The sequence below is a fragment of the Lissotriton vulgaris genome, chromosome 2_1 (genome assembly GCF_964263255.1).
Source record: "Lissotriton vulgaris chromosome 2_1, aLisVul1.2, whole genome shotgun sequence".
NCBI classification, from domain to species: Eukaryota; Metazoa; Chordata; class Amphibia; order Caudata; family Salamandridae; genus Lissotriton; species Lissotriton vulgaris.
The window spans coordinates 551,348,458-551,366,794 of record NC_141687.1 but is presented as its reverse complement, the minus strand read 5'-3'; the positions used below and the strand labels follow the sequence as shown (position 1 = coordinate 551,366,794).

General features: G+C 46.0%; 1 protein-coding gene across 1 annotated transcript in view; it reads right to left on the bottom strand.

Annotated features, from left to right (window-relative positions):
* UNC80 (unc-80 subunit of NALCN channel complex) overlaps window positions 1–18,337 on the bottom strand; it is a 2,521,865-nt gene that overhangs the window by 897,988 nt on the left and 1,605,540 nt on the right. The gene's annotated exons all lie outside the window — the stretch shown is intronic.

Below are 18,337 nucleotides of genomic sequence, written 5' to 3'. Positions count from 1 at the left end.
CATAATCCCACCATAAAATTTCTCTCTTCACAGACAACCTTCTTATTTCTCTCTCCTACCCATCTACTTCTCTTCCAGCACTAGCCATGCTTTTGTACTCCTTCGAGGGAGCATCAGGTTACCGAAATAATCTCACTAAATGACATGCCCTTAATCTCACACCCCCAGCTACAGAGGTCTTGGAATTGCAAGATCTGATACCGCTGAATTGGTCTAATGGCTCAATAAGATACTCAGGTTTTAACTTGACTCCCTCTCTTTCGTAGATCCAACCACAGTGGGTGTGGCCGTTTCACACAGCCTCCTGGACTCCGAAGTCCCACATAGTGTTGCTTCAGTGAGCCTGTTGCGAAAACCACACTTGTTTAAAAAAGAAATATCACCCACAGTGTGTTGCTGGGTCAAGTCACACTGGCAACAGCAGAACTTTACTGCCTCCAAGTTCCGGCACCTGCCACCATTGGGCTCGGCAGCAGGAAGCAGTTGGCTCTGGTAACCCAGAACCAAATCTACGCAACTCCAGCGAGGAACAAGCTGCGGAGATCCCCTAGGAGCTACAGAATGATTCACCTGGAATGCAGAAGTCAATGCGACCCGTGCCGTCTGACCGGAGTGAGCGCAGGCATTTTTCCCAGGTAGGATCCACGCAGACTTTCTAGTGAGGGGTGTGCACGGCGCTAGCGGGGACACTGTGCTGAGCGCTAGCTTCAGTTTATCGTGCATTAAGATCTTGCCACAACATCACAGCAAATATGTCCACAGACGTGTTGCGACATCAGGAAGAGGCAGCTGATTCAATGTTCAATGACTCCCCGGCTGGGGGGGTCGATGTCCTGAGAACACACCAGCACGGCCACCGGAAGTCCCACCACAAGAAAGATGTCAAGAAGCTGGAAAAACTGATGCACTCAGAACAATCTAAGTGGTGGGAGTACAGGTCATTTTCACGCTATTTGCAAGTTGGAAGGGTGCCAAGGGGACTACGTATTACATTGGCCCCAAGTTATGAAAATCCTGACCCGGCAATGCTGGCCGAGTGGGTGGAGTCAAATCTCGATTCATCAAGCAGGTTAATGGCCATCTTGGTAAAGTATGCGGAGAGTGAACGTGCTAAAATTCAAGCCCAATCAAAAAAATTAGGGAGAATATGATGGTCAAATTCGGCAAGGATGAGGAGGTGATCAAAAGAAAGCAGGGGGCGCGGCCGAGCAAGATGGCCGATCGGACTTAATCAGTCTCAGCTCCCGGTTCATGCACGCTTCAAGTGTTGGAATCTGCGGCTACAGGTACCTGTCAGTGGCGCAAACGGAGCACGCGGTGCGGGAAGATGAGGGGCGTCCGCTGAGGAAGTGTTTCTGAGCTGATCGCAGCGGCGGACAGTCTCTTTCACCACCTTTTTTGTGGAGAATGTGCGCGGGTCTCACAAAATGGCGGCGCGCCATCTGACCTGACGGAACTTTTGCTGACTTATTCGGGGGAGGAAGCCCTTTCGAGGATCGCCCCACCGCCCCCGGTAAATCCCATGTATGGGGTGCTTTTGCCAATAAAAGCTTTTTTTTAATGCTTATCGAATGCTGCGAGCGACACCCCTGCCTGACCTTAAGATGGCGGCTGCACTTCCCCGCGGCGATCATCGTTCTCTGTCTCCGGTGCCCCTATGAAGCTGCCAATTTCTGTGTTAGGGGGTTTTACTGAAGCGCTGCTTGCCTCTTCCATCCCTGCACGCTTGTGAGGTTTCCAGGAGAGTATTGAGGGCTTGCCTGTGTAGCTGCTCTTACCTACTTCTGCAGATCTACTATCCACTACTTACTCTCTTCGCTGGGGACGAGATCCTTCAAGGTGTATCCTGCGTGCGCGAGTGGTCATCGCACAATCCCTCATTGGAACCACCTTCATCAGAGTCCCTCTCAGACTGCGCCGTGGATTCTTGGGGTTCCAGGCATTCCCCTGTACACTGGTCTGCACTTGTCTTCATGGCTTCAGCTGGTGGTCATGCTCTCTTGATGCATATTGCATACAGCACCCAACTTCATTTGAATACCCTGCGTCAGGTTTGAAGCGCTACGTCTCTACAGTGCTTTAATTACTGCTTTAGGCGCTACCTCATGTCGCCCCTTGGATATCCTTCCACCCGCGCCAGTTATAGGTAGCGTCTGGGATGGGGCTCTAATAAGGGCAGAAGCGATTTCCACGTAGCGACTGAGCGCTGCAACTTCCACCTCTGCCTGATTCCAAAATTGGCGGCCGCATTTCCCCGGGTGGCGGCGAAATTGATTATCCGTGCTCAATGCCCTGACGAAACTGGCCGTCTCCATGTCGGTGGGCTCCTTTGAAGCACTGCTCGCCGCGCCTATACCTGCATGCCCTGTTACACTCCCAGGAGCTTATTGAAGACGTCTCTGCTCCATCGCTACCACACGTTACAGCAGCAGAGCCCACTGGTTCCTGATTCATTCCCTGGGGGTGAGTCTAATCAACGTACAGCCAGCAGTCGTGAGAGGGCCATGCGCTGCCCTTATTGGATCCATTCCCACCTGAGGACACTTTAGACAGGGAAACAGCTCTGCTGGGCTCCCTCTATGTGCCAGCCCGCGCCTGTTTGTGGGACTTCTTGTAGCGGAGGCACTCTTCTCTCGCATATGGATGACAGGGGTATTCGAACCAGGTGGAGAACCCTATGCCGGCTTCGGAGAGCGATTCTTCCCCTGCGCCTAGATGAATGCTGCAGCTTCCCCATGACGCCCTGCAGACGCCATATTGCTCACGCTACTCTTGAATGATCTACTCTGCTCTGAGGGTATCAGCCCTATGCTGCCTATGGAAGCAATGGGCAAGCCATCGAATAAACTCTAAGATTTTTTCTCCGCCGCAGAAATACGTTCAACCCTTCGGGGTGATGCAAGCGCATCGACCATGGCCCTCACAAACACTGACCTCTTGACTATGTTTAAAGAATTCAAATCTGAACTTCGTAATGATATTAGTCAGGATATCAAATCCTCTATAGATCAGTTACGGTCGGACCTGACAGATCGCTTGGCCTCCCTTCAACAAGTTGTTGACTCCGTGGGCACGAGAATCCTAGACCTCGAAACACAACACCAGGAGCAGGCTCAACCGTCTACTGAGCTCCGGGAAGATGTCCGCTCACTCAAAGACCAGCTACTTCAAGCACAACTCAAGGCAGAGGATCTCGAGAACAGGGTACAGAGGGAGAACCTGCGCATAGGAGACCTGGAGGAGGGCGCAGAGGGACCGGACTTGGAGGCCTTCCTGTTGGGTCTGTTCTCAGAAGTCCTAGTCCAACAGACTCTTAGAATAAAGTTGGACAGGGCCCACCGAGTGGGAACGCTACAACATGGCGAGAAGAAAATGCCACGAGATGTCCTAGCAAAGTTTCATTCCTTTAAAGTCAAAGAAGCGGTTATGCAGGCGGCATCTTCCAGGATGTGTCGCCATCCACGCTTGCACGACGGCAACTGCTCAAGCCGGTCACTACTAAATTGCGGGATGACAAAATTAGGTATCGTTGGACTTATCCATGGGGCTGTCCTTTAAATACCAGAATAAACGGCGTCATATCACCGACTTGCAGGAAGGTATAGAAATGCTGGGGCTCTTCTCTGAAGAGGACACTTCTCTACAAGGTAAAAATGGAGAATCTTCCCGAGGTTCTACAACGGCGTCATCATGGAGCGCTGGATCACGCAGAGGGCGACGATAATCACTAAGGATCTGTCCTGAGTAGGGGGTTTTCAGGAACTTCTCTGTAACGACCGAGCTGCCTGTTGTCTTTGGTAGCAGTTAGAGGCATGCACCAGAACTTGGCTTTGCTTTGGTCAGGATCTTGCATCGGAAGAGACTACGAACTCTGAGGACTTCATGTGTAAGGCCAATGTTGCTTCCTCTTTTCTAGTAGTGAGCTATCACAGATGAGAGAGACTAGTACAGACTTAAGGTATGTTGTGGACCTCAATAAGATGATTTCAGAATTTCTTCATACATGCACAGACTCTAACGTTGTGCCTATTTAGATGTAGTCTTACTGCCAAAGTGGCCTCTCGGGGCTTTCCAATTTGCCGCACAGATTTGCTTTGGACATAGCTTTCGCACTGGGGCGGGCGTGGACAGGGCCTTCGGTCCTGTTGTACCTCCTTGGTTCCTGTGGGGTCTCTTAACCCCGCGTTGGGACTGACAGTAATGTTTTGTACTGTTTATTTAGTTATGTTTGTTCACTTTTGTTCAGGGGTTGAGGGGTGGGCTTGGGAGAGTTATGGTGGCGGCTTTTTAACAAATGTATACGTGAGAATGAATGACCACTTGGACGAAGCAAATGGTGGAAAAGAATGTTACCTTTTGCTGGGGGAGAGGGGGAGGGGCTGGGAAGATCATGGTGGCTGCTTTTTAATGTTCAGTAAATCATGATTATTGAGTTGCGCAACACCTTTTCACTCCGCTGAGAGAGGTGGGACGAATCCTCTGGGTTTCGTATACAGATACGAGACCCAGAGGATTCGTCCCACCTCTCTCAGCGGAGATGGGCCTAGTGTGGCTCCTATTGCATCGTTATCTTTCCCCACTAACATAATGACACTTACCATAGGTACATGGAACGTCAAAGTTCTTAACTCCCCTCAGAAACGCCAGAGGATCCGGAAATATATCATAGATCATCACCTCGATGTAGTAGCTCTCCAAGAAACCCACCTCGTTAGATCCGAGTACACACGGTTTCTCCACCAACAGTACCCATTGATCCACAGGTCTTTCGCCTTAACGAAGCACAGGGGGGGGTTGCACTGTTGTTCCAATCCTCCACTAAATTCCAACCCCTAGATGTGCAACAGGATAGGGATGGGCGCTGGGTTATGGTCAAAGGTCAGCTGCGGGGGAAACTCAGTACCTTCGTAGCAGTATATGCTCCCAACACAGGACAGACAACTTTCCTAAGCACTCTTCTGGGGAAACTATTGGATTTTGGGGAAGGGCAACTGATTCTCATAGGAGACTTTAATTTAGTTTGGTGTGAAGACTTAGACACCACCCATTCACAACGCATGGGCACTGGTTCCCTCTCAGCAGCCACGCAACAACAACTCCATGATATTGGCCTTCTAGATTCTTGGCGCACCCTATACCCCTCTTCCCGTGACTTTACATTCTATTCCCATGTGCCCTGAACTTATTCACGATTGGATTACATTTTTATTAGACACTCACTTCTGGACGACCTCCAAGAAGCCAAAATATTTCCTCTCTCCATCTCTGATCACAGCCTCCTAGCGATCTCCCTGTCTTGGATGGTCAACAACTCTACCTCTCCCAGGTGGTACTTTCCATCTGCTCTTGCCCGAGACAAGGACTCTTGCACTAAACTAAGGGAGGCCATCACCGAATTCTTTGATATCAATAATCCCGACGACACATCGGAATTTATCACCTGGGATGCTTTTAAATCGGTCTTCCAGAAGAAGGGTATCTCCCTTAACTCTGCATTAAATTCACAACGCGCTAAGGAAAGAGAAACTCTGGAGTCGGCACTAAGGGGTAAACTTTGAGCCACCTATAATAATAGAGCAGAACGCACACTATTGCAATTACGCCACTTGTCTTATTCCCAGGGCAATAAGATTGGCAAACACCTCGCTCTGCAACTCAAGGATAAACGAGTACGGGAATAGATTGGGGGGATCAGGGGCCTGCAGGGCGATCTTACCCATAGAGATGAGGTCAAAGTGGAACTCTTTGGGTCTTTTTATAAAGCCTTATACTCTGGAGATCTTTTAGATTCTGAGGCCCAACGAGAATTTTTACAATCCCTTCAGCTCCCACAGGTCTCCCCGGACTGGAACGAGCTCATAACGGCACGTATCACATGCGAAGACGTTAACATGGTGATTAAGGCACTCAAGCTACATAAAGCTCCTGTCCCGGATGGATTTACAATTTTGCCCCAGATATCATCCCTCACCTTACGCGACTCTTCAACAAGATGGCAGTGGAGGGCTCCACTTCCAGTTCACTATTGGAAGCAGTAATTACTGTTATTCCCAAACCGAGGAAAGACCCCGAGGCTTGCACCTCTTACAGGCGGATCGCACTCCTCAACCTTGACGTGAAAATGTATTTGTCCATCCTAGCTAAGCGGTTAAATGATCTCATGCCCTACCTCATACATCCGGATCAATCCGGTTTCACCAAAGGGCGCCAAACTCACGACAACACACGTCACATTGTCCATCTTGTCGAGAAGGCCCATAGATAACGGATCCCCGTGGTTCTGGTGGGGTTGGATGCGGAGAAGGCTTTTGACAGGGTGGACTGTAAGTTCCTGTTCCATACCTTGTTGGCGTTTAGCTTCGCTCCCAGGTTCCTCACTATGATTCGGGCCAACTATCTTCAAGTACTGGTCAATTGAACTCAATCAACCTCATTTCTCCACTCCAGGGGCACCAGACAGGGATGCCCCCTCTCCCCCCTACTTTTTGCCCTTGGTATTGAAGCCCTACCTGTGGCAAACAGAGCAAACCCTACAATCCAGGGAATCCCTTACACGAGGAAACAACATAAGATTTTTGTTGTAAAGATGATGCGGACAGATGACAGGATACTTCTGGTTGGTTACAAATAGATTTAATGCAGAACACAGCTGAGTACAATCCTCGCCAGCTGACCAGACCACCAACTGACACTCATGGAATTCTCCAGGTAGAAGTCAGAACATACATAGGCATTGTGGTAGACAGGGAACAAGAAAACACGAAGAAAGGACTAAGACAAAAGACAAGCATATTACATGAAGAATCAATGTACAACACATCTCCCTCCTTTATAGAAAAGAAAAGAAATAAAGGAAAACAAAGATTACAATACAAGAGACTGCAACGACAACCACAAAGACAAAAGAGAATTCAGAGACACAGGATGAAAAGAGAAGAGTGAGATGAAACAAAACACTCTATCAATCAAACAACACCTACCCCATGTTGTACAATAACAAAACATGAGTAACAATATCATTACACTCCATCCCCCTCCCTTAGAGAAACCAAAACAAGGTTTAGAAGAGAGAAACTCAATCCAACAAGGAAAGATGCTCACGCCCACAACCTCCCCAAACACGAGAACACCATAGGGTAAAAACCCTATTAACCAAAGGTAGACACAAACAAAGACCTTTGGGAGAGACACAACATACCCTAAGAAAGTTAAAGAAACCAAAAGTTCCCCTTTTTACGGACACATTGACAGTGTAAACATGACACCACAAAATAAGGAACAACATAAGGAATTAAGCCTGGCAAATAACACAACTTTCTTTAAACAGGGTACATCTCAAGATAGATAACCTGGTAACTAACATGGACAATGACTAATAAGAGCAGCACTAACACTACTACTCATTTCAGAAAAACTAAACCAGTCAACCTGAGAACTAATATAGGTATTGATCACACACCAACACCACACCCTCCAAAAGTAGGCTACACCGCACGACAGCACAGGATGGTTAACCTGGAGATTGACTAACTTCCAACACTATCTCTCCAAAGAAGGGTACAAAACAGAGTTCAAACCCTGAAACCAAACCTACAGCATGCCCTACAAAGGGTATACCATGGGTACCAACAGGCCCCACACCCTCCTCAAAGAAGGGTACACCAATGGGTAAAAACACCGCCATAGGAAAGTACAACAACAACAAATCTCAATACACTTTCCTCACTAACCTCAATAACACACAACAGGCTGCACAGGGTTCACACCCTGGAACTTATACACCAACATGCCCTACATAGGGTATACCATGGGTACAAACTGGCCCCACACCCTCCCCAAAGAAGGGTACACCATTGGGTAAAAGACACCGCCATAGGAAAGTAGAGCCACGACAGCTCTCAAAACACTTTGCACACTGACCCCCAAAACGCATGCCCTACATAGGGTATACCATGGGTACCAACTAGCCCCACACCCTCCCCAAAGAAGGGTACACCATTGGGTAAAAGACACCGCCATAGGAAAGTAGAGCCACAATAGCTCTCAAAACACTTTCCACACTGACCCCCAAAACACTCAAAAGGTTAAACACAGCAGGAAAAACATATAAGCCCTCCTAGATAGAGTACATCAGAGGAAATGGCCCTGCAGACTAGAATGGGGCACCAGATGTCAGTGCAACCTCATAATAAAGAAAACAACAGGAAAACAGACCCAAGAAACCGTCATCACATAACTGGTGTTGAACTAGTTCAAGCATTCTCATATCACAATCATGCAACATTTACTAACAAACTCAGTGACCTAACCACCAACAATACAACAAAACAGGGTGACGACAATTTATACACTAACACGCCCGACATAGAGTATCCCATGGGTACTGATTGGCCCCACCCCCTCCTCAAAGAAGGGTACACCATTGGGTAAAAGACACCGCCATGGGGAAAGAACAGCCACACACTTTCCACATTGACCCCCAATATACAAGCTACAACACAAGTTGCACAAGGTTCATACCTTGGAATTTACACTCCAACACGCTCTACATAGAGTATACCATGGGTACCGCCCGGCCCCACCCTCTCACCAATGAAGGGTACACTATTGGGTAAAAGACACCGCCATGGGAAAGAACAGCCACACACTTTCCACATTGACCCCCAAAATACAAGCTGCCTAACAACAAAACACATCATTTATACTCCAACACGCCCTACATAGAATATACCATGGGAACCAACCGGCCCCACCCCTCCCCAAAGAAGGGTACACCATTGGGTAAAAGACACCGCCATGGGAAAGAACAGCCACACACTTTCCACATTGACCCCCAAAATACAAGCTAATGAGCTGCCTAACAACAAGACACAACAGCTCATAGTCCTGGTTCCTCTCAGAACCTCTCTGTAATAACTCGCTGTCACAAATCCTTAGACCTGGAAGATCTTGAAACCCTTCAGTCTCAAATTTACTTCTTGGATTCGTTCCAACACGGATTCCTCACCTTGCTTTAGAGACATGCTTCAGGACTCACAGTCCCAATTCAGATTTTACTAAGTTTTGAAGTCACCATCAGAACAATTTCAGTCCCAGCCACTTGACGGTAAAATTTGTCCTCTCCCAGCTGGACACTGAAAACCATGACTCTTTTTAGTCCCGAGACACACATCGACCTTTCCCTGTAACTAACTTGGATTCTTCATCAACGTTATGGACTTACAGTCCAGAGACTCACTTACAACTCGCTGACAGGAGTCTCTCATTTGGGACCTTTGTCCCCCGTTATGGACCTACCAACAAGAGACTCACTTGGGACTTACCATCCCGAGTCTCCCCAGGAACTTTTCCCGTTGCGGAATTTATTGTCCAGAGGCTCACCTGAGACTTACTGTCTAGAGTCTCTACAGGGACCTTTGTCCGTCATCTGTCCGCATCATCTTTACAACATTTTTGGCGACGAGGATGGGATACTTCTGGTTGGTTACAAATAGATTTAATGCAGGACACAGCTGAGTACAATCCTCGCCAGCTGACCAGACCACCAACTGACACTCATGGAATTCTCCAGGTAGAAGTCAGAACATACATAGGCATTGTGGTAGACAGGGAACAAGAAAACACAAAGAAAGGACTAAGACAAAAGACAAGCATATTACATGAAGAATCAATGTACAACAATTTCCCTATTTGCTGACGATGTTTTGTTATCCCTTGCGGACCCGGCGACATCGCTCCCACCTTCACAAGCAGAACTGTCAAAATTCAAAAAAGCAGCAGGCTTCAAAGTAAACTTAGGTAAATCTTTTATCCTTAATCTCACAATCTCCCCAACGGAGATGCAGGTCCTTCAACCCCTCACGCCCCTCCAGTGGACCACTTCTTCCATTCAGTCCTTGGGTGTCCAGATTACGCCCAAAGAGGGAGGTCTTTACGCTGCCAATTTCCTTCCTATACTGGGACGTATCCAAGCAGAGCTCCACAAATAGAAACCCCTCTTCTTGTCGTGGTTGGGTCGTATCCATGCTATAAAAATGACTCTCCTTCCTAAACTCCTTTGCCTATTTCAGGCCTTACCTATCGAAATGGAGAGGGAATTCTTCCAACGAGTCAAGGCTATGATCTTGAATTTTATATGGCAGGGGAGATTGGCACGCTTCTCTTTTACGATACTTCGCCGCCCCAGAGAAGAGGGTGGAGTCGGACTCCGAGATATTTACTTGTATTATAAGGCTGTCCAATTACGAGTGCTTACTGAATGGACAAAATATGAGTCCGATTAACATTGGCTGCACATGGATCATAGTGTGACCGGTTGAACCAAATGGGACTTAGTGTGGTGCCCCAAGTGCGACAGGCCTAAGAATACCTATATTAGCACTCCTACCCGCCCAACACTTAAGGTCTGGGACTCTGTTTCGGGCGATGAGAGATGGAACTCTTTTACCTCCCCCTTTACAACTTTGCATTTTAATCCTGCATTCCCTCCGGGACTACAGTCAGGGCCATTTGATGCCTGGCGGGAGGGGGGGTGCCTGGCGTTCACACACCTCTTTCATAATTATGATACCCTTACTTTTGATGCCTGTAAAAGGGTGTACAATCTACAGAACTCAGAGAGATACCACCACACTCAGCTATTACTTTGGGCCCTTACACCACAAGTCAGGGAGGTGGCTACACGCCCTCTGACTACATTTGAATCCTTTCTTACTAAGGCAAGCTCCATGAAGGGCACGATCTCCTTTATATATAAATGTCTCCTTACCACCACATTCGCTCCTCGCCCACGGTACATGCCAATGTGGGAGGGTATGCTTCAGTGGGATATTGCAGACGAAGAATGGTCCCATTTTTGGTCTGACATTACGAAGTTCAACCACACTGTCGGACTCAGGGTAGCGCACCTCAAGACCATGATGGACTGGTACCTTCATCCTCCCAAACTTCGTCGCATCTTTCCTGGGTCCTCTGACAGGTGTTGGAGGGGATATGGACTTCTGGGATATCTGGTGGGACTGCCCACACATAAGGCCCTTCTGGGAAGAAATCCTTGCTCATATCAAAGACATGCTTGGTTATCCTATCCCCACTAATATGGCCGAGGTTCTGTTGGTGCTCCGGGATCCTTCCTTAGAACAACAGACACAGGCGGACAAAAAAATCAGGTGGCTTTGTATAGGGGCTGTGAAGATTACGTTAGCAGTGGCATGGAAACGGAGGGAAGCCCTGGCAATTTCGCTCTGGCACTCCAGATTATGGAAGCTCCTTAGTCTGGAGCGAATGTCAAAAATCTTTAGGGACGACTTTAAAAACTTTGAATTTAAATGGGGACCTCTGGTCACATTCCTATACTGGGGTCTCCCATCCGCCGTCTGTCCTTCCTCCATTGGGGCACTCCACCTTTTCCAGTTGTGAGCTGCAATCTATCAAGCAGTCTATAGCATATACTTTTTTGTTGTTGTTTTTTTTCTTCCTTTTTTATTTCTGGCCGCCACCATGTAAGGGGAGGTGGGGTAGGAATGGTAACTTACTGTTAGGTTTAGTACTCCTTGGCTGGGAGCCATTCTAAATCGGCTTTGGTACTTTCTATTCAATCCCCTCAATGCAGAAAGATCTCAGATAAAGATGCCACACCGTTTGATGGGAATTCTTTAAACCTACGCACCACGCTATGCAGGGAACCCTGTACCCTATTATATTAGAAGCTGTTCCCTCTAACTGCCTTTCAATCTGTTTGAGCGGGGGTGTGTCTCCAGAGACTTGCATGCCTCATCACACTACCAATTTCTGTATCCAATTTTCAACATTACCTATGTGAAACATGTAATGGTACCGTAGTATGTTGTAGTATGTTGTACTCTGTCAAAATCTCTAATAAAAATAAGTTTGACAAAAAGACGGAAAGCCTTCAAATTTGAAAGGGACAGAGCAGACTACCAAAATGGGCAGGTCTTTACGTTTGCCTGCAGATATGATGCAGTGAAAACGCGGGCAGGCAGGCCACCCCAGATGAGTAGTGAAGCTACCTCAATGTCAGCTTCAGCTTCTGATTTAAGTTGCGCTGCAGAAAGCATCTCCCTGAAGGAGATGCCATAAGAACACAAAATTTGGGGTTTACAAAGTTGGCCCTAGCACAGGAGGTAAATTGCCTATGCCAAGATCGACTGGACACGTTAAGGCCACGAGGACTGACTGGCAGCAAAACCAAAGAGCCAACTACAAATGAGGCCAGAGATGAAAATGCAGCAAAAGAGAGCAAAGGTGTAGGAAAGAAAGTGGCGAGGGGCAGATAAAATCGATTTCAAAGTCGAACTCCGTCCCAAACAAAAACCCCAATGTAGTGATCAATCTAACCAACATGAAGTTGACACAGGGAGATGAAGCAGTCTCAGAGTTAGGACTATCTTATTTTCCCCATGCAATTTCAATTACGCTGACACACATATGGATACTTACAGATTCGTAAGAAAACTTAAATTGAGCAAATTCCATCGTTTGCAACCTAACAAAAAAGTACGAACTGAGGCCATGATGAGCCCTTCTTTGTTAACTGCAGGTAACCATACAATTTTTGAAGATGCCTGGTCTTTACAAAATGAACAGGTGGAACAAGTAAGCATGGTGGAATCAATATTGACGGAGGACATAAGGGAGTGTAGAACCCCTTTTAAAACAAAATCGGTCTTTCAACCCATCATGCTACACGACAATTGGGAGTTTTATCAGGAACTGGTCATACTTGGACACCGCCACCAACAAAAAACATTATGCAATTAGAAAACAAAATCGGTGCTACAAGCAGCTAATCAACAAGTTGGAATCTGACCATAACATCATAGTCAGACAAGCAGATAAAGGCAGCAGTATTGTATTATGGCCTCGCCAATTGTATTTGGAGGAGGCAGAGTTACAACTGGAGGATTTGTCTTGTTATAAAGAGAGCAATATCCAGACAATAAAAACAGCAGCCTGGAACGACTAACATCTGAAACTTTTGGCTTGGAGAAGTAGGGGCTTAATTTCTGAAGAAGAATACCGTTTCTTAAAGAAAGAACATCCTGTTATCCCCACTTTTTACCTGATACCCAAAGTTCATAAATGCATCGAGAAACCCCCTGGGAGGCCCATCATCTCTGCTATAAATATTTCAATTGAAAACACCTCAAAATACATAATTTTTTTTTTGCAAGATTGAGTTAAAGGACTAATGTCATAAGTAAAGGACACTTCAGATTTTATACGTAAAATTGAACATGTCCCATGGAGTTCTGACCTGTTTTTAATGACTTTGGATGTTACATTCCTTTATACATCAATTAGGCATTGTGACGGGCTGAAAGCGGTAGAGCACTATCTGAACAAGCGTCCGATGAACATTTCGTCACACAACAAAATGTTGTTAACTATGGTACAAACATGTTTGAAACAAAACCTTTTCATCTTTAACAATCAAGTATACCATCAGATTAGGGGAGTTGCAATGGGGGCATGCTTCTCCCCCATCTACGCATGTTTGCACATGGGGCTGTGGGAGGAGCAGGTCCTAACAGGGCAACACAGAGTGACTATGGAGCAACATGTAATTTTGTACCTTAGATACATTGACGATCTGTTTTTTATTTGGAGGGGTTCAGAAGTTAGTGCACAAACATTTGTGGATGGGTTGAATAATAACAGTTTAAATCTTCAGTTAACATCCACTATTCATGCCACATCCATTTGCTTTCTTGATGTTGAGGTGTATGTAGAGGATAATAACCTGGCCACTAGGTTGTACAGGAAACCAACAGCAGGAAATACAGTCCTGCATGCGACAAGTCATCATCCGCACCACCTGATACGCAGCATCCCATTTGCAGTTCTGATACAGAGTGCAAAATTGAGTAGGAGGCCAGTAGGTTGCGTTTTTTTTGGCCAGGGGCTATACACACGAAGTACTCGATAGTGCTATTAAGTGCATTTGATGTATGAGGAGACAGAAGGTGCTTTTTTCTAAAGCCAAACAAGGGTCTGAAACTTCTGCTGAACCTACCGTACAATCACGCATCATCCTTACATTTAACAGACAACATTCTGAAATTTAGGAAGATTTTCTACAGGAATTGGAACCTGGTAAAGGGAGGTCCAATCATTGGGAATCGGGTAGCCAATAAACCGGCACTCACATTCAGAAAATCTCCTTATATGGGAAGTGCCCCAAAGTGTCTACTCCCAGTCTTGGATGGCGTTAAGTAAAGGCTTCAGGAAGTGTCCAAATTGCAAAGCATCACAGTATGGGTGTAACAAAACCCATTACAATAATCTGTTCAAAACTGAACCCATCTTGATCACAAAGAGACTAACTTGTAAAACTGATTATGCAGTCTATGTGCTGCAGTGTCCGTGTGGGTTGAGGTATGTTGGTAGTACCAGGCTACCCGCCCACAAACGGATACTCCAGCACATCAGGGCCATCATGGGAAAAGATCAGGTCTATCCGGTTGCCAGACATTTTGAGCTGAGACATAAATTGAACCCAAATCATCTCCAATATTTTGGAATTGACACAGTGTTGCCACTTAAACGGGGGGTGATAGAGAGGCTAAGCTACGCCTCCTAGAGACCCGTTACATATTGGAGCTTGTTAGCAAGAACCCAGTTGGGTTGAACGCTAGTGAGGACACCTGTCTATAGATTCCCGACTCGAGGTACAGGTTGGGTTTTAGATCTGTATAACACAGGGAGAGAGTTGTTGTGGTCTGTTTAGAGTGAGGTCTTTTAAAGAAATGAATAACATCTTATATTTGATAAGGGTCTGCCTCTATTTCCCTGTTTTTATTTTTTATTTGCATGTATGATCTTTTGATGAAAACAAAATGCACTCACCTTTGTTCTTTTGCACATTTTTTCACATAGTTTCAAGAGCTGGCTGGGCTTTTATCTAGGATTGAACAAAGTGGCAGTTCTGCTCATTGGCCCACTGGGGCTCAATTCTGTTTGGCACTTTATCAGCATAAAATAGCTATAGGCAATCATTTGCACTATGTATACATTTTCAATTAGGGTCACATTGGGTTTTATTTATTTATTCTCAGGGTTTTATAAAATAAAGAAACGTTTTTTAACCTTTGAATAATGTTATTTATATAAGGCCCGTGATTTTAGGCATTATGTTATTAAATTGACATCGCAATGCTATTGTTGTTGAATGTATGTCTTCAGTGTTTATGCATTTTTGCACTGTGAGATGACATTTCCTGTTACTAGCACTTTAAAAGCCGCCCTCACTGTTTGGAAACGACATGTGATCAAGCTTTGTTTGGGAAGCAAAACGCGTTATGGCGGATTTGCTGGGCACAATGAAAGCAGGAATTTTAATGAAGGCTGCCCAGTAGCGAGTTAAACATCACACAAAGCTTTTTAATCTGCAAGCCTGACGCGTTTTGTGCACTCTGCACTTTATCAAAGGGTATCATCATGGTGGAAATACACAACAGCTTAGTGTACTTCAATGAATTACGGAGATCCGACCCCAGTGGGTGTGGCCGTTTCGCACAGCCTCCTGGACTCCGAAGTCCCACATAGTGTTGCTTCAGTGTGCCTGTTGCAAAAACCACACTCGTTTAAAAAAGAAATATCATCCACAGTGTGTTGGTGGGTCAAGTCACACTGGCAACAGCAGCACCTTACTGCCTCCAAGTTCCAGCACCCGCCCCCATATCGCGCTCGCCAGCTGGCATCGCAGAGTCTGTCTTGCACAGAGGGGCTCTTCCACAGTTGGGTCTGGCTTGGCTCACTCGAGGGATATGACCACAAAGCGCATATATAGCTACCCCCACTACAACAGTCTTAGAGATAAGGGATAGGCTGGCAGTCTCCCAGACGTTGACTATGTTTCCCCTTCCGAATACGCCTCTACTCCGTAATCCCGTGCTCCCTCCTGCGTTACAACCCCTGTCATTAAGTGAATGGTCGGAAGGCAAGTGTCGAGTTATACAAAACCTGTTCCAGGGCGGTAAACTCCTTACTTTTGATCAATGCAAAATAACTTTTCATCTCACGGAGGGGGCTCGTATGCAATATTACCAACTTTATCATTGGCTGCTATCGCAGGAGTATATCCAAGGCGCCACCAGAAAACGAACTACTTTTGAATCCTTAGTTTGCAGCTATAAGGGCTCGAAGGGATTGATATCTCATACTTCTACCGTCTTGCAACAAGCACAACAACCTACATCTCACTCATTTCAAATGCGATGGAACCTGGAATTGGGAGGTGAGATACTCCCAGAAGACTGGGATCGATTGTGGCGAGACATCCCAAGGGTATATCACAGCATACCGCAACGCGAGTCAGAATATAAACATGTGACGCAATGGTACTATACCCCAGCCCGCTTACAACAAATGCTACCAAACTTTCCCCTGACATGTTGGAGATGACAGAGCGCTACAGATGATTTTCTACACATATGGTGGTCCTTCCGGGCCTCACGATCTTCTGGAAGGAGATCCTTAACCACATTAAAAATGTTGTGGGGTTCCCCATCCCCTCCTCTCCAGCAGTGACGCTCTTAAGCATTAGCTGCCAAGACACACACGGAATGGTGCCTGATTTTACAAATGCTTGGAGCTGCCCAACAGACAATAGCTCTATTCGGGAAAAAGTTGCAACCTCCCCTGATAGCCACAAGGTTTCTCCGCCTATGGCACACTCTAGCTTTTGAACTACCTACTGCACGTATCAATCGCACAGACGCAAAGTTCACCCACAACTGGCAGGCTCTAATTCACTATTTTTCTGGGACTGAATACTCCAGACTGGTCCCCCCTCGACTGCGAGCTCTACAACTATTTGAAGATTCTATTGAACCCTATTTTAGGGGCCGACAGCCGGAGTCCCCAGGGTCAATGCCCTATCAGAAGAGGCACTCCCCCCCCTTGCAATGATGAGACCTCGCTCTTCCCCTCACATTTAGGCTTATACAACGCATCGCCCCTCTCCTCCTTCCCTTTATTATTGTGACTTTATATTCCCCTTGTTTAACTAAAGCTGTTAATATGCTTCGGTTAATTCCAGGCTTCGACTAAGGCACACGGATAAACCACAGTCCATGTGACCATACACACATAGTCGGATGCTTACTTCACACACTAGGTGGTAAGAACGGCTTATCAAATGATCCTATTATCACTGGGCACTCCACTTTACCGCTACATGACAGGTATGGAGCTTCAAAATAGGCTAGCCTGAGGTTGCTTTGTACTACTCCTACCTCCAGCTTAGCGGCTTTCTCATCAGCATATTTGGGTTTACAAAGTATGATAATGAATATGCCTTGTTATTGCACTGTGCTGTTGATATTGGATCTTGAAAGAAACTCTATGTGCCTTTCTGAGACTGTATATTTTTGACCTGGTTGATTACCTCTGATTTTGTCAGAATGCCATAACTTTAATAAACAGATTTGAAATAAAAAAAATCTTGGAAGTCAACAAAAAGTTGAGAAAAAACCTGTCAAAAAGCGACAGAGGGCTAGCTCTTCCAACATCGGCGCTTCCTGGCGCTGAAAGAAAAGACCTAATCTCCGTCCGCCTGGGTGGTGCCTATATAAGTACCACAACGTTATAACCGATGCTAACGGCGCTGACAACGTCACATGAAAGTTTCCAGATCCAGTCTGACGCCTGGGAAATTCAAAGGTAAGGCATCTGCAGCTACACGTCTCTATCAGATACAATTTATAATTCAAGTCAGATCTACAGAGTTTAGTAGTGTATATACTATCATATATGGACAGCATACTTCACAATAGGGTTACTGACATCACAAGATGATTCATTGAAAAGAATGCTACATTTCATTGAACTTGCTTTTAATATAGTGTTTTAATAATAAGTGGCAAAATGTACTTTTAATACTTTTAATACTTTTCTGTATTACTTTTAACAGAAAACAAAAAAATTAAATCCATCAGTATAGTGCCATTTAATACAAACATTACCAACACTCCCAATGTTCCCAAATTCAGACCAAACATACATCAGATCTGCATCTGTGCAGTTGCTAGCATTTGCTGCATACAGAAAGAGGCCCCACGATATTCAGAACAACAAACTACTTACCTTCCATAACACCTTATCTGGCAGAGAATCTATCTGGCCACAGATTCTTTCCTTAGAATATTTCCCAGTCATCAGATTGGATCCGGAAATATTGAAGAGATATCCCTGCACTCCAATAGGTGGCATCATTTGTTTCCTCGTCGGCTTCTTCCACATCGGAAGTGACATAAGCTGTGTCTACATAGGTGCCACCACAGTGCACTGGAGTAAGTTTCTTTACGGGACTTTC